Here is a 17,500-nt window from a genome sequence, read left to right as displayed (position 1 = left end):
AAGTGGTAAGCTCCCAGTCAAACTGAAAGAGGGGGTAATATGCCCTATCCATAAGGGAGGTAGCAGAGCAGATGCTAAAAATTATAGGCCTATCTCTCTGACCTCACACATCAGCAAAGTCATGGAACGAATAGTCCGTAAGAAACTAATCATGTTCCTTGAAGAAAATGACTTACTGTCTGACACCCAGCATGGATTTCGACCAGGTAGAGGCTGCCTAACACAGCTCCTGCAACACTATGACTGGGTGTTGAAACAGCTACTAAATGGCTCAAATGTGGATGTAATATATCTTGACTTTGCAAAAGCCTTTGATAAAGTCGACCATGGTATGATCTGTCACAAACTGCGTGGTCTCGGCATAGGCGGGAAACTTGGAGAGTGGCTGCACAACTTCCTAAAAGACAGAAAACAGGCAGTCGTGAGCAATGGAGCCACCTCCAGGGAAACGCAAATAACAAGCGGTGTCCCACAGGGCACTGTCTTGGGGCCACTGATGTTCATAGTGGCCCTTTCAGACATGCCTTCAGTTGCTACGATGACCACCCTTGCTAGCTATGCAGATGACACAAAAGTCTCCCACGCAATACAAAACCCTGAAAATATTGCGCATCTGCAACATGAGCTGGACACAATATACAGGTGGGCTGAGGACAACAACATGCAGTTTAATGCAGGTAAGTTCCAGGCCCTGCGCTACTGGCACACAAAGGTAAATGACGTGAAGACTGGATACACTGGCCCAGGAAGAATTGCAATCCCTGAGTCAAAATCAGTGCGTGACCTGGGCATTGACATGAGCAATGATGCATCTTTCCAAATACATATTGCTAATCTGGTGATAAAATGCAGACGGCTAGCTGGATGGATTCTCCGAACTTTCAGAACAAGAGAGAAGGAGACACTGATGGTCCTATGGAAAACATTTGTCCTCAGCCGCTTGGACTACTGCTCCCAACTTTGGTCACCACACAATATAAAACAAACAGCAGAACTCGAAGCAACTCAGAGAAGCTACACAAAGAAAATCGTCTCAATGCAAAATGTCAGCTACTGGGAAAGACTGAAGGTATTAAACCTCTTCTCCTTGGAGCGGAGGCGGGAGAGATATGCAGTGATATTCATCTGGAAAATCCTGGAGGGTCTTGTCCCAAACTTTGGCATTCAAAGTTACTCCAACCGCAGAACGGGGCGCCGCTGCGTGGTGCCAAGGATTCCAACATCACCATCAAAATACAGGTCCAGGTACTGCAACAGCTTGGGTTTCAGAGGACCACAGCTCTTTAACATCCTCCCTAAATGCCTGAGAGACTTACATGGTGTGGATGTGGGTTTCTTTAAAACTAAACTGGATCTCTTCTTGTTGGGAGTCCCAGATGAACCTACCTCACGACAGGAGACACGGATGCGGGCAGCAGCATCGAACTCCCTTGTTGATCAAGTGCCACGTATCAGAGGTGGATTCACAAACTAGTGTAGCTCATTCAGCGGTGGTGCCCCAGCATGGCCGCGGCCTTAGGGCTAAAACATTTTTAAGGATTTAAGGATATATATATATATATATATATATATATATATTGGGTAATCCTATAAATAATGCGGTGTTTTTTATGCCTTTTATTTTTCAAAATGAAGATAAATAAGGTTCTTTTTTAACCTAAAATATACTCTCCTTCATTTTCTACAATGCTCTTCCATCTATCTCTTACAAAATCCACTTGTCCGTAACAAAAAATACTCCTCCACTATTTTTCTGACCTCGTCTACAAAATTCATATTTTTTCCGTCCAAATGATTTTGAACACTATGGAATAAATAATAATCAGATGGTGCAATATCCGGTGAGTATGATGGATGTGGCATCATTTTCCACTCAAACTGCTCCAGCCTTTGGAATGTGGCCAAGCATTATACTGATGGAAGCTCACCTTTCGTCTATAAACCAAAAGCTGTTGCTTTTCTGCTAGCGCAGGTGTCGATGAATGGCTGAATGACCAAATCCCAACGTCACTGCTAGTTCCTTAATAGTTACGATGGGATTTTGCTCCACCAGGGCTTGCAGGACGTCCCCGACGAGCTATACAGATCCTCCATGATGAGGATCATCTTCTGGGCTGTAGTTTCCAGCTCGGAATTTCTGGAACCACCGTTGACACTGGCTTACGCTTATTGTCCGATTCCCATAATATTCTTCGCACTTTCCGATGATTAGTTGCTTTTATTGAACTCATAAAGCAAAATATGCCGAATATACTCCTTTGTCACTTCCATTATAGTTTTGAAAAAATAACTGCTAAAATCGAACTGCACTCTTCAAGACTTGCACTAAGAATAAGTACAAGGTAAAATTGCTACCTGCTTTTCTAGCAAGTTGCTGCAGATAGTTTATCCCGTCCGCCTTCGACATCTAATTCATGCAATTGAAAAAAATCCGCATTATTTATGGGATGACCGAATATATATAAGTTACCGGAGTGACATGTTATTCGTTGGTTAAGGTTTAAATTGTTTGAATTATGTTTTCATGATTTTTAATATGTTACTGAATATTTCCGGAAGGATTCGGAAGCTTCTTTATATATCATACATAATTTGCACGCTTTTAAGTTTAGAAATATCCGTTTAAATATACTTTTCTATTACCAAGCTTTATATTTAATTGATATTGGTCCATACTGGTATATTATAATGTTAGTTTCCTTTTTTTTAGACTATTGATGTCTGATCGTTAAAGTGTTATCTTATTTTGTTAGATTAAGTTTGGTTCGTTTTAATTAATTTTTAGTGTTTGAAATATATGTTGTAGATTGTGAGGTCGTTATGTCTATTGGTTCGTGTTGATTAATTAATCTACATATTTACAGTTCTAGATAGGAGAACCATTAGGATATTATTATTTTCGGCTTTATGTATTGGCGACTTGTAATTTCGACAACGTTCAATAAATTTTGTTCATTTAATTTAGTTCTTTAGTTTGCTTTAAGTTATATATGATTGAAAATTGCCATGTCGAAATAATCGTTATGCGCTAGCTTAAATAAATATAGAAATATAATATAAATATACGTATATATATCATACATATGTATATGTGTTTGCATACATGTGTGTATTTATGCATGACCCACATCCTGAACGGGAAGTACAAATGAACATTAAGAAACTCAACTGTGGTAAAATGACTGACGAAATGGATCTTTTGCAGTGATATATCGATCTGGCAGTGACAGATTAGTATAAATTATGAACGACCTAATATCGGAAATCTGCTAGACCAGTGAAGTACTAAAGGACTTAAATGCGGTTGCAATAATAACCTTATATATATAAACAAAGGTTAACAAGAAATTCAAGAAATTAGAGAGAAATAGCAGTTTTGTTAAGCAGGTGAGATACTGTCCTCAATTATCCTATGAAGTTTCAACAACAATGTAACGAAATTGGTTTCCTTACAATCACCATGCGGTTTAAGGCCCTTCAGAGGCACAGTTGACATGACCTTAATGACTCGTCAGATCAACGATGAATGCTACAAATAACACCAAATCTTCTTCCAAGTTTTTGTGAACCTCACAAATTCTTTTGACACGATCAACAGAGAAGCATTGTGAAAGATCTTGATCAAGATGGGTTCCCGGATTACTTTGTTGATATTATAAAGACTTTTTATGATGACATAGAAACCTGGACAAACGTTGTTGATACATCAGTAAGTCAATTAAAACAAAAGAATAGTAATAAATAGGGTGGTTTCAAGGGACCTATTATTTTCTTTATCTTCCCTGAAGTGTTAACTGATGCATTCAGAGACAGCAACGAAAATATCTTCGTAAGATATAGATCCTCTGATAATTATTCGATATGCAACACTTTACTGCGAAGACTAAGGTCAAGAATTTCCTATGCGATCTTTTATACGCTGACAAGTGTGAACTGGTGGCGCACATACATGTCTGCAAGATTTAAGAATAGGCACTCGTAATTTTATAATACATTTAAGCATTTAGGGCATATCGTTGGACCAAATGACAATAAAATTCCCCAAAATCCTTTTTGGTGAGTTGACGTCTGGTACGGGATCACAACAAAAGTTGTGGTCTCGTACTGCAGATACAATGATTTTCTAACGCTGTGCAAGATTGAAATAACTGGAAGTCTTCAGTGCAAGGCAGAAGTATCTTGATCTCAGAAATAACCAATGGCATTAAGAAATTCCAGGAAACTTCATTAGAATGGACAAATATAATATGAGTATTCTGTAAAAGAGAACCTGTATGTCCAATAATCTCACTATTTGTGTGTGATGAATACGGACTAGTTTGCCTCTCTAGAGCTAGCCTCCGAAATCACCTATGCGAACATGCTGAAAGGGCCTTAGGCGGAACACAACCAGTTTCTAGCAGATAGCTTATTATGCAAAATATGTGGAAGAGAAAGGCACACGAAATTACACAGTCAACGTGCTATACAGTGCGAGCAGTTCAATACAACACATTATATGAAAGTCACATCTGCGATAATCTACAAGTCGCTTGCTTTAAAAGATACTGTCTGGCCTATGGTCACTGTAAAAGGAGAAAAAATAGCAGAAACAAGATGGCTTGTCAATGATTGACATCATACTTCTCTTGTGAGTGGACAGCTATCATGTATGTGGGCATGTACATCTATTTATCTAGCTATCTGTCTCTTCATTTGTGTCTGTATGTGTATCCGAATTTTGAAATCAGACTTGTTCTGCTGGGGTTCTTCCTAACCACAGCTGATTAGGCTAGCTTATTCATCCGGTTCTGGCTTCGGTTACTACAACGTTCCAAGAAGATGCAAGAACTGAAATGACGTGTATCGGATGTGTCAATAAGAAAGTGGTGAAGGAATATCGGAACGAGCTTTTCTATTGCCCTCCTATCCACTAAAATGCCCATTTGTCATGCAGCGTTCATTAAACTTGAAAATGAAGCGAAGTATTGCGCCTGCAGTTTCACTGAGTTGGACATTGGATCAAAATTCACCAACGGCCCTCCGATTTGAAAATACTAGCGCTGGTCAAATTACGTTGATGTCAGTAACTAGAAAATCGTGTCAACTGTTTTCTATTTCCGTTATATCCTCATCGGAAATCACTTTCCCGCTTCTAGATGCTGAGAGAAAGTACAGAGCATTACATTATGAGAATTATTAATAATATCCTATAAAACCGCAGTGCAAATCTAGCCACCGGCAAAATAAATCTGTTTATAATTTTAATCTGAAACACGTTATATCGTTGATTTAAAACGTTAATGAGCGTAGCCAACATTGCACCGGTACGTAAACTAGATCAATTTTATGGCAATGATGTTTAAAATTTTCGTGAATTATAGCCCATTAACTTCTTTCGGGCAGCTGAGAAAATGTATGCAAATTTTGACGCAGATTTCAGGAAAGTCGTAACTAAGATAAATTGCAACTTTGTTAAGTCAATTTCAAATTGGTTGTGTCCGTGACCAAGTAGCACATGCACACACAACACACAAACACACACACACACATACAAACACACACATACAAACACATACACAAACACTCTCACACTAACATACATATGCAAAGAAAGAGAGAGATGGAGAGAGATGTATGTATGCGGGCTCGTGTGCGTGTTTGTGTACGTGTCTGCGTGCCTTGCGACGTAGATATTGTGGTTCACAAGTTTGCTTTGTAACAATGTGGTGTTGAGAGTTCGGTCCCACGGCGTAGCACCTTGGATAATTGTAATCTGCTATAGCCTACGGCTAGGGTTGACCATTGGTTTCTCAATAAATTTATATATATACGTACGCGTGAATATATATATACATACATATATAGATAGATAGATTGATAGATAAAAACATAGAGATAGCACGCAGAAGAGAGTGAGAAAGAGAGAGAGAGAAAGAAAGAGAAAGAGAAAGAAAGTGAGAGAGAATCAACGACAATTGAAGAAGCTACAGGAAGCAACGAAAGTTTTAGAAAAAATAAATTAGTAAATGAGTGGAAATCAAACCAATGAGTGTGTTAATTAATAGTGCATTAAAACAGAATGACTCTCTCCAGACACAATAAAGCATGCTTCAACACGTGAAATCACATAAAGAATCTTGCAAACCAAACCAAATAGAAAACGATATATATATATATATATATATATATATATATATATATATATATATATATATATATATGTATATATATATATAATATATATAATATATTATATATATATATATATATAATATATTATATATATATATATATAATATATATATATATATATATATATACACATATTATTTAATTCATAATAGAATACAAGGATAAAACTTTATAGGCAGTTTATGCATTAAATTAATAATGATATACATATGTATAGAATTATATTAAGGGAGCAACGGTGAAAACGGCCAACCTCCAGTATGGTTGAAGTGCCGAGACCTTAAAAAATACTACCAAAAAATCCAGATAAATATACACAGGGTTGAAAGTGGGCTAGTGAAAGAATATTAAATCGACCTCACGTTAATTGTGAATTATTTCCAATTTCTGGATTAAAACCATAAAGAGGCATTTTTCCTTCGCCAACACAATGCACGAAAAATATAAATACAAATAATTGTACATACCATACCAAGCAGGTTCACACGTCTATATACAAATATTTGCGCGTATAGATCCTAGATAAGTCAATTTTAAATCCCACCACGACAGCCACGTGCTATATGAGAAGAATAGCCAAGCTGTAAAAGCTATTCCGAAGGTTTTGGTAGTTTTTCGAAGGTCTTGTTATTTCAAGCATGCTGGAGATAGGTCGTTTCTGCCCTTGATCCCTTAATATAATTATATACATATGCATATTATATATATATATATATATATATATATTGTTGTATTTAGGAATGGTCATTTTGCCAGTTTAGCCAATAGATACACACGCACTATATATTTGGTGTTACTTTGCTTCAGCGTTATTTATTTTTTTACATTAATCTTAATCTTATTTCGGCCAGAGTTCTTTCGTCACACTCCTGTGACCTCATCAGTGGTCCTTTGCTTTCTTCTTTCTTCTAAAGGAGATTTTGGATGCATGTTTGCTGGAACAGTAACTGTCCTGGTGTTAAACTAAATTCATAACAATATAAACAGCAGCAACGACAGCTTATAGTATTTCATAGACCTTTTTCATATCCCGAGTTCATGTCAGGAGAGGGCGGATGTTTTTCTTTTATCCATCTGTGGGATAATGAATTAATACCAGTTAAATACTCTCCCTGCAATCTGATTAGAAACCATTATCAATGGACTTAAGATCGCTAATACCCGAATCGGTAGATCATTGGCGAACTTATGATATAATGATTACTAGTCCGTGAGATTAACATAAATCAATCTACAATTTCTCAAAGTTGTATTGGGTTGTCCTGAAAGTTCGTGCCGATTTTTAAAGGAAAGAAAACGGTCAATAAATACTTGCCAATACATCTTAATCAGCCACATATGAACCATTTTGTTGCACAATGCGTTCCAGCTTTCCTTTAACTCGAAAATACCCTCTTCCCAGAATTGAGGTGGTTCTATGGCAAAGAATTCATCAAGGTATCTTTTTACGTCATCCAAGGAATTGAAAGTTTTACTCTTAAGACTATTCTGCAGAGACCTGAATAAGCGGAAATCCGAAGGAGCAATGGTGAATATGGAGGTTGGGGGTAACACATCCCAGTCGAGCTGCAGCAATTTTTGTCTGGTTCCCAAAGCATCAAGTGCCGAAAATGAACTTTCTTATCTTTCTTTTTAAAGGGTAACAGAATTAAAACAGGTTATAGGAACATAAACCTTCTTCCACGAAAAGATAGCTTAAACTGTGCTCTAAATGGAGGTGTAGTCAAATCCTATTTTATGGACTCAAACATGTTCTAAAATAAGTCGAAATGGTAAGCTGCTATAAATCGGCACGAACTTTCCGGACAACCCAATATATATATATTTTTTTTTTAAGGCAAGACTTGCTATTCACTCGAAGTTAGATGAATCAATGTTAGCTGACAATTATGCCCCCTATGCAATAAATATCTTTATGTTGCTGTGTTGAAAAGACATACATCTGAAATGTCTGTACAGTACACACTGTCGAATATTATCTTTCTGCACTGAATTTATTTAGGAAGAGATTTGTATACGATAGCCCTAACAGAAGCTTCAGGTCATCAGCAGGATTAAAATGACTTCGTTTTGCCGCTCATAAACAAAGTATGGTCGTAATCGCAATATTGTGCCGAATTTTCACCATTTGTGTTTGCATGGTAAGATATTAAAAAGTCATAAACAGTCAGATTTTAAGAAGTCGTATGTGACTTTATGTAAAGGCAATTGTTCTCGAGTAAAAAAAGTCTCTAGTAAGTCTTGAGAAAGGTATGCTGTCTTCAGCTTCCCGTTTTCTTAAAAGATGACAATAAATAACATGACTCCCTTGAGAGAAAGTAATTTGTATGAAGAAGTTTCGTATGACGATGGTGATGGCGACGACGACGATGACGACGATGATTATGATGGTGGTTGTGGTGATGGTGGTCGTGGTGGTGGCACTGGTGATTATCATGACGATGATGGTGATGGGGAGAATGATAACGATGATGATGATGATGATAGTGGTGGTGGTGGTGGTTGTGATTATGATGATGATCATGATGATGATCATGATCATGATGATGGTGATGATGATGATAATGATCATGATGACGACGACGACGATGATGATGATGATGATGATGATGACGATGATGATGATGATGGTGGTGGTGGTTGTGATTATGATGATGTTGATGATGATGGTGGTAGTGGTGAGGATGATGATGATGATGATGACGATGATGATGATGATGATGATGATGATGATGATGATGATGTGATGATGATAATGATGATGATGATGATGGTGGTGGTGGTTGTGATTATGATGATGATGATGATGATGGTGGTGGTGAGGATGATGATGATGACGACGATGATGATGATGATGATGTGATGATGATGATGATGATGATGGTGGTGGTTGTAGTGGTTGTGGTGGTGGTGGTGGTGGTGGTGGTGGTGGTGGTGGGTGGTGATGATGATGATGATGATGGTGGCGAAGGTTGTGGTGGTGGTGGTGGTAGTGGTGGTGGTGATTATATTGTGGATCATCGTCATTATCAAAATCATTCACGTTCACGAAACTAAAAACGTTGGTGACGACGGCGACCACGGCAACGACGACGACGACGACGATGATGATGTTAAACGTAGACAACATAAAAGACAAAAGAAAAAAGAAAGAAAGAAAGAAAGAAAGAAAGAAAGAAAGAAAGAAAGAAGGAAAGAAAAAAGAGAGAAAACAAAAAAAAAAGTTGGAAATAGTTGTAGCAAGCAGGAGGAAGAAATCGTAGGACGAGATTTAAAGAGAAGAAAGATAATGATGATGAGAAGGAAAAGAAAAGAGGAGAGTTTATAACAAAGAAACACACCAGAGTAACACAGAGAAACAATATGGGGAAAGCGAGGACTAGATTGTTCGCGCAATCGATTTTTATATTCAGATGATGACATCTGATCACATATATATATATATATTTAGTGTATATTTGAGACTAATGAAAGCAAGCAATTAATCAGCCATTGTCTTCTCTGTAGGGCAACTTTACCATCGCATCTATTGTTTCCTCTCTCCGCTTCACTCTTTCTCTCCCATCTTACATAGAAAATTCCCTCTCGCTTTGCTATTTCCTTAACCACAATCTCCTTCTCTTTCACTCTCACACACTCTCTCTCTCTCTCTCTCTCTCTCTCTCTCTCTCTCGGTCTCTCTGTTTAAATATCTATTTATCTCTATAACAATTTAGGTATATATTGTTCGGTATATTTCTCTGTAATCCAATTATCCGTTGAACACTTTCTCTCAAAATATTTGTCTATATATCGGTACGTTTTCAATATGGGTTTCTTTGTTTTTTCATTGTTTGTTACATGCACACATACACCCATATACCACACCTATATACACGCATACTTAACCTCACTTTCTTTCTGCCACCCTCCCTTTCTCTCTCCCTCTCGCTCATTCATACCCCTAACACGTTCATCTCCATGTGTTACTTTCACTTTCATAACGCTCCTATTCTTCGTATTAGTGCTTACACACAATTAGACCTGTATTTGTTTCTGTATTGCACTGAAATTCTAATAATTGAATCTGCGCTATAATAGTATATTCTAGAATAATAATAATGCTTTTACAAATTCAAAACAAATGAACACATACATACAAACACATACACAAATATACATAAGCACACACAGACATACACACATACAAACACACATGTTCTTAGAGACACATACAAGCGTTGGCGTACATAAGTATTATCAACCCATTATTAAATATGTATTCAGATATGACTATCCAATCAGCTATCGATATATGTGAGTGTGTGTTTGTGTGAGTACATACATATATACTTATATATATATATATATATATATATATATATATATATATATATATATACATATATATATATATATATATATCATATATATATGTAATCATATATTATATATACATATATTTATATATATATATATATATATATATATATATATATAGAATATATATATATATACGTATATATATTATATATACATACAGAGAAAGAGAGAGAGATGTTGCATGGCATAGACAAAAGGACACATAGGCATATTACATATATTATAAAATCAATTTATTTGTTTTAACTTTACTCTATTTGTAGTATTGAGTACATTATATACTCTGCTGATTGTTTGCACATACTTTATATACTTTTGTAAAATTAATTTTATCATTTGTATACACACACACACACACACATATATATATATAAACACATATACATGTTCATACATATAAATCTTGATACTAGATACATTAATTGCATATATATATATATAGGTATATATATATATGTATATATATTGTATGTGCATGTATATGTGTATACATGTATGTATATATTTACTTGTATATACATATATATATATATATATATAATAAACAAGGCTATGCTAGTAGTATATATATGTTTGTGTGTGAATGTGTATATGTATGTTCGTACTCTTACACATCATACGCATGCGCACCACTATACAAATGTACGCTTTTCTAACACATTCTCTTATACATTCGATTTGTTCATTGATTTCATTATGCTGAGTAAGTTCAAAATCGAACACATGTTGTGCATCATTTCGCTTTCAGCAGACAGGAGCATTTAAAGGCTGATTATTGATTGCTAGATTTAATTAATGAGATAATTATCTTCGTTGAATAGGTTTAAGTTTACCAAATGTGGGATAAACAATTTCAACAAATTTTGCTTATCATGCATCGAAACATGAAACTTTATTGGATTACCTGGTGTTCCAATTTAAGATGAATGCCAAGACTGCTGACTGGAATTCAAAGAGAAACTTCATTTCTCGTTTAATGGTTTATGGTTTATTCCTATCTTTTGTTTAAGCCAACTGTGGATATATATATAAATATATATGTATGTACATGTATGTACGTATGTATATATCTGTACGTATATATATATATATATATATATATATATATAGATAGATAGATAGATAGATAGAGACATACATACGTACATACAAACACATAAGGACAGAAAGATATGAATGTAGACATGTATCTGACAAAACATGTATATCTACATGCATACAGACATTCACACTCACACACATACATACACACAAACATATAAACACAAAGAAACACACATACATACACACATATATATGCATATATATTAAAGTCCTGAGAGGAAGAAAGTCTCAGTAATTCCAATGTAGTACTCAATCTAAGATCGAGTCCTACACATTTGAATTGGAGCCACAACGAAGTTCGAAATTCTGAAAGGGTAAGGAAATCTCTATATCAAGCCAGTAAATCCAATGCGTGAGTGTAGCCAAGAATAGATTATGGTCCAAAATAGAGAAAAGTGTTTAGCACGTCTGTATATGAGTGTGGCACTTAATCAAACTTGCACTAAATATATATATATACATATATATATATTTTAAAAGTATAAGTATATGAAAGAATGGAGTTGAACGACTAGTTAACAAATATCCTTTATTCTCGACATATGTTTCGAAGGCTGCATATTCCTAATTCCGAAGGAATAAGGAGTACATTATGCAAATTTCTCATCAGGAAAATCAAGGAACTTATGTCGACATCAAAATGCACAAAAAGCTTTTAGCTGATCGCTCTTAGCTGAACCCTTGAACCTTTAGAACCTTCTAGATTCTTCTACTTTCAGCCACTCTGACGTCACTCCTTATAAAGAGACACTCATTATCGCCATGGGCTCCTTGAGAGCGGCCAGCTAAAGGTTTTTTGTGCATTTTGATGTCGACACAAGTTCCTTGATTTTCCTGATGAGAAATCTGCATAATGTACTCCTTATTCCTTCGGAATTAGGAATATGCAGCCTTCGAAACATATGTCGAGAATGAAGGATATTTGTTAACTAGTCGTTCAACTCCATTCTTTCATATACTTATAATTTTAAAATAAACATACAAATTTCCGCACGAAGACACGTAGTCTATGGCCTAGGGACGTAGCTTCAACCGTGTTCTTTCTGATGTGAATTTGCTACCCAGGTATCGGTTATCTTTCGAATTATCCTTAATAAGATAATTCATTCAACTACTATCATATATATATATATATATATATATATATATATATATATATATATATATATATATATATATATATATATATATATATATATATATATACATAGGGATGAGTTCACGAAAAAAAAACAAAAGACGATGACAGGCGGTGTACAAAACAAACAAATTGAAAAAGTCGTTTACGTTTCGAGCCTACGCTCTTCTACAGAAAGGGACAGAAAAAACAAGGAGAGAAAAAAATGTGTGTAGTGGCTACCGATCTATCATGGCGATATATGTATATATACATATATATATATATTATATATATATTATATATATATTATATAACCTATATATATATATATAATATATATATATATAATATATATATATATATATATATATATATATACCACATATATATATATATATATATATATATAATATACATACCAATATATACTCTTTATTATTATTTTGCAATTTACATAATCGGTATATTATTGTTATTTTAGTTTTACGATTTAATAAATATTATATACATCTAGATATTAGTCTTTATATTATTTTTGAATTGACTAATCATCGGTATATTATTGTTAATTTATTAAGTATTTAAGATTTTTATTATATGTAATTTTTCTAGTATTTACTTAATTGTTTATTTTGAATTGATAAAAGGTGTTCTTTTCTAATTTATATGTATATATTATATTTTGTGAAATTTGATTTAGTATTTCTAAATTGAATTTTTCCCTGTAAGTTAGGAATAATTGTTATTATATATATATATTTGTGAAATTTGATTTAGTTATTTCTAAATTGAATTTTTCCTGTAAGTTAGGAATAATTGTTATTATATATGTGTATATATATATTATATAATATATATAATATATATATATATATATATATATATATATATATCTTTATACATACATGCATACGAGACTATAGAATGGTTTTTATGTAGTAGTCTATCCTGCTGCAAATAGCAGCAACACTTCCTTCGAAAGACACACATTGTCTCATTGAATATAGAATGGTGCACTAGGAAACATAGTTATAATTAAATAGAAATCCTGTATAATCACAGCTGGAAGTTCGTTAAACTAGGCTTACTATGTTTCAGCTAACCGCGATAAAAATAAAAATAAATTTTCTGTGTTTATAATGCGGAATTTATGTCTTGAAATTTTAAATTATGTGCCATATTATTTTAAACTTTATGTCTTTCCCATTGAGACAAAAATAGTTAGTGGAATGTTCCTCGAGCGATTTGCAAACTCGATTTTTTTTTCTGACGTACTATATAACTCAGAGCAGTAACATTAAGTGCAATAAAACGATCAAACTGAAATTGGATATTTAAAGAGACTTTATGGGGATTAATTTTGCAAAAACGAAAAAGGAAAAAAAAACGCTGGTATATATGCTATCGTATAAATCTCAATGTCGTTGCTTCATAAATAGAGACAGACATTGTTTAGGTATTAATACATGTGATACGATTGTAGAGCTGGCGAGGATAAGAATACATTAGTATTGGAAGAATTGGAACACACACTCACACACACACATACACATATACATAAAATAATATATTTATAAACCTACGATTTTACTCTTTTACTTGTTTCAGTCATTTGAGTGTGGCCATGCTGGAGCACCGCCTTTAGTCGAGCATATCAACCCCGGAACTTATTCTTTGTAAGCCTAGTACTTATTCTATCGGAGTCTTTTGCCGAACCGCTAGGTTACGGGAACGTAAACACACCAGCATCGGTTGTCAAGCCATGTTAAGGGGACAAACACAGTTACACAAACATATACACACGCATTCATATATATATACTTATACATATATAAAATGGGCTTCTTTCAGTTTCCGTCTATCAAATCCACTCACAAGACTTTGGCTGGCCCGAGGCTATAGTAGAAGGCACCTGCTCAAGATTCCACGCAGTGGGACTGAACCCAGAAACATATAGTTCGTAAGCAAGCTACTTACCACACAGCCACTCCTACGCCTATATATATACATATTCTTTTCTTTTATTCTTGTACTTGTTTCAGTCATTTTACTCCGGTCATGCTGGAGCACTACCTTAAGGGATTTTAGTTGAAAAAATCGACCCCAGGGCTTATTCTTTGTAAGCATAGTCTTTATTCTATCGGGTATGTAAACATACCAACATCGGTTGTCATGCTATGGGGGGGGGACATGAACAGGTGACAACTGGAAACATGTGATTGGGAAGTAATCTACTTACCACACAGCCCCGAATGCGCCTATATATATATATATATGTATGTATGTATGTATGTATGTATGTATGTATGTATGTATGTATGTATGTATGTAGTAAATATTAGTATTTCTAAATCTCTCAACGAGAGGCATTCAAGAACAGTACTCTAAAGTAAAGATTATATGCAAGCATAAGTGGAAGTCCTGGTTGGGATGAATGTTACTGATATTTAACCCCGGGAATCATCGACTCCGGCTGGCTATACGACTCACAATCTGTATCCTTATATTTTTGAAAAGGAGGAATTTAGCATTTCCACTCAGCACAAAGCAATATATGTAGACCCTGGTTTCTGTGTTATTTCGCTTCCTCTGCACAGAATAACTGCTCGGCTAGAGATGGCGCTGCTAAATCCCTGTTCAAAAATATATATGATTTTCAAAATGGCACACAATCACAGATCTGATAAATAGAAACATTATTATGTGAATGTGTGTATGTGTGTGTGCGCGTATGTGTGTGTATATGTGTGCCTACAAATACACATGCACATGCATACATATATATATATATATATATATATATATATATATATATACATATAGATAATTGACTGTGCAATATCTAATAGTGAGAGATAAACATTGTTAGAAACTCTGATATTAGGAAATTTACGGCGCTGGCGCAGAGATTCCAGCACAGCTGTGATTGACTAATTCCTCGTTATTGAGGTTAAATTAACCTGCAAATTTGTACAGTTCCAGACTGTAGAATTGAACCCTTCAATATGGAAAGACTCTGAAGGCCTTGAATTTCACTAGGCAACCTCGATGTCAAGATCATCATGATAACCAGGAAATCTATTCTGGTTCACAATTATTCCTCCCTGTCGAAGATGGAAGGCAAACCGCTCGTTTGTTACTTTCATACGTATATATTACGGGTCCGAAATCGCCGACCTCATCGTGGTTTTTATCTTGAACACCTCCAAGAAAAATTAACCACGACTTTTACGTGGGTGTGCATCCACTCACCCACATACACATATGGTTTTACATTTTTGCTTGTTCCAGTCATTAGACTGCGCCGATGCTCGAGCCCGACTTTAATTGAACAAATCGATCCCAGGACTTATTCTTTGTAAGCCTAGGGCGTATTCTATCGGTCTCTTTTAGCTTTTAGCTTTTACTGTTTCAGCATATATATATATATATATATATATATATATATATATATATATGAATATACACAAATATATATGCACTAATATACGCATATATATATGTATATATATATACGTAATATGTATATATATGATATATATATATGTATATATATATATATATATATATATATATATATATATATATATATATATATATATATATATATATGTGTGTGTGTGTGTGTGTATGTATGTATATACATATATAGATACATATACATGATATACAAACGTACACAAGCGCGCACGTACTTACACCTTGAATTTCTTGTTTTTGTTTTCAGAGGAAGAGAGAAGATCCGAAATAGAATCGTATGTAAATGATTCTGACAAAAACTTCTGAAGTTTCTTTTTGAAGTGTTAATTAAAGATGTAATACACTTATCAAACTAAAATTATCAAACTAAAATTATTTATCATTAGTGTAGCTTTGTCGAAATCAAAGTCTACATTAACGTCTCTCAAAGAAAAGTAAAAGTCTTTTGAAAAATATTTATGCGGCAATTAAATTATCTACTTATATATACTGTTGGTAATATTTCAAGTGGTTCATTTTTCTTTTACCTTCTTTTTTATTATAATATTTTAAGCTTTAGTATTTCGCTGTTTGACTTCTTTAAAGTGTGTGAAGTAGCTATCAGAAACCCCTTTATCATTTTAATATTTCTTTCGGAACGATTTATCTGTCTTGTAAAGGTGAAATGTTAAATTTAATGAACGTTTAAAAATTTTGTATTTTTAGTCATATTTAAAGATAGTTTATTATTCTCCCATCCTTTTACTGCGTTTATTCATTGCGGTGTAGCTATGCTGAAGCACTAGCTTAAAATCGTTTAGGATGATGCTGATATCTATATTATTGACCCATGAGGAATGGATAGCAAAGGGAGGCTTTGATGGACATAAACTCGGAGCACAAAGGAGTTTAATCACAGACATTATGGCACCTTTTAGCTAACTAAACGATTCTGCAAGACAAGATTTTATTCCAGAGGCCCCTTATGTTATTAAGCTATTTTGTGCAGAGGTCGGTAGTTATCGTGCTGCCTGTCGATGATATGTTTATGCACCATTTTGGATATTAAATCTTTTCGGATTTGTGATTAAACAACGGTTAGTTCCAGTGTGATATATGATAAAGTATATTCGTTCTCAATAAATATTGTGATTAATTACATTTTTTCGCGCATTATTAATATCCGCAACGGAATTTATTCAAAAATGCACGTAAGAAATTAAAAAAATATTAAATCTTTGCTAATAGGGGTGGCTGTGTGGTAAGTAGCTTGCTTACGAA

The sequence above is a fragment of the Octopus sinensis genome, linkage group LG3, assembly GCF_006345805.1.
Source record: "Octopus sinensis linkage group LG3, ASM634580v1, whole genome shotgun sequence".
NCBI lineage: Eukaryota > Metazoa > Mollusca > Cephalopoda > Octopoda > Octopodidae > Octopus > Octopus sinensis.
This window is presented reverse-complemented; position numbering follows the sequence as displayed.